The sequence below is a fragment of the Nomascus leucogenys genome, chromosome 21, assembly GCF_006542625.1.
Source record: "Nomascus leucogenys isolate Asia chromosome 21, Asia_NLE_v1, whole genome shotgun sequence".
NCBI classification, from domain to species: Eukaryota; Metazoa; Chordata; class Mammalia; order Primates; family Hylobatidae; genus Nomascus; species Nomascus leucogenys.
The window spans coordinates 67,832,015-67,833,447 of record NC_044401.1 but is presented as its reverse complement, the minus strand read 5'-3'; the positions used below and the strand labels follow the sequence as shown (position 1 = coordinate 67,833,447).

At 47.6% G+C, this 1,433-nt stretch overlaps 1 non-coding gene across 1 annotated transcript; it reads left to right on the top strand.

The window, feature by feature from the left end:
- The first annotated feature begins 330 nt into the window (after window positions 1–330).
- LOC115832215 lies at window positions 331–434 on the top strand. The gene has a single exon (XR_004027649.1). It is a non-coding gene; the product is annotated as a small nucleolar RNA U13 (small nucleolar RNA).
- Window positions 435–1,433: the final 999 nt, after the last annotated feature.

Sequence of the window (1,433 nt, the reverse complement as noted above, 5' to 3'; positions counted from 1 at the left end):
CTCTTTGGGGAACTGCATCCCTGTCGAAAAGGACCAAGGCGGGGGGATGGACAATCTCAACTTCTGATTCTGCTGATACCACCTCTGCAATGTTCCATGTGGTTTGAGGCTGAAAGGGGCCATCATGGGATGGGAACAGGGTGCAGCTTGCCCTGAGTAACAGGGAAGGGGAGTGGCCTCACGTCAAACCAGCCCGAACAGAAGAGGGCGGTTACAGCATGCGCGAGAATGTCTGCGTGATGCCGGTAGGAATGCCTCCCAGACCTGACATTGTGCTGCAAGGTGACAGTGAATATGTGACAACTGCAGATGCATTCGTAAGAACTGCAGATTCTTTTGTAGTTCTTGAGTGTGATGATCAGGTGCTCACATGCATGTGTGAGATGTGCCACCCTCGAACTTCATTTTGAAGTCAGCACATTACCTGTCTGACATGAAAACAAACCAAGAAACTGTAGACGCTGTTCTCTTGAGGAAATAATGAGTTATAATTGTTGCTGACCAGTTTGGCATGGGACTAAGTCTTTCCACCTTAATTTCTTCCCGTGTGCCACAAGACGTTCAAGCCTTTGGTCAATATTCACTACTTCAAAGTCCAGAAGTCACTTCTGTGAATCCAGGCTGCACGCAAATACCCACAGAGCCAGCATCACAGACTTGTGACCTGTGAAGTCACATGTGGCCCCACTCTCAGAAGGGCCCTGCACTTGTCACAATGCTCTGCCCACACCCTCTGGAAATTCACAATACATTTTGAACAAAGGACCTACATTTTCATTTTGTACTGAGCCTGGCAAATTATGTAGCCAGTCCTGAATTCCAAGGATAGCCACTGGGTTCTCAGACCTCACTTCCTTTTCCTTCCAATTAAAACAAAATTTCAAGTCTGTTGCTGGTCATGGCAGAACCATCCGAAATCAGGAATTGGACTCAGAGCTGCAAGCTTGGTCTACCTGTAGGAGGAGTTCCTCTCCCTAGGCCAGGACTCTCTGGAAAAAGACTCTGGAGAAGAGGGTGGGGAGCTGTGGTGGGGCCCAGCTCTGCATCTTCAGATATTTTAACTAGGAGTCAGGGAACCCTGCCATGCCCCATAGTCTGGTGGCAATATTTGTCCCTCTGCCAGAAGCACAACTTAAACGTCTCTATCTTCCGGTCCTAGAGAAGCGATTTCATTCTGATCAATTTGGCCTGCATATAATGGATAGTCCTGTGTTCAGAAGGGTGTTGTAAGAGCCCCAGTGACAGAAGGGGCTAGCGGTAGAGTGTGAAGACACAGTGTCCCACAGCTCTCAGGGACTTTATTGGGACAACTGGGGCAATTTGAGTGTAGACTGTATATTTGACACTATTATTGTATCAATGTGTGTTTTCTTGGGTGTGATGATAGTCTTTCTGATTATGTAGGAGGATGCTCCTTGTTTTGGTAGACACAT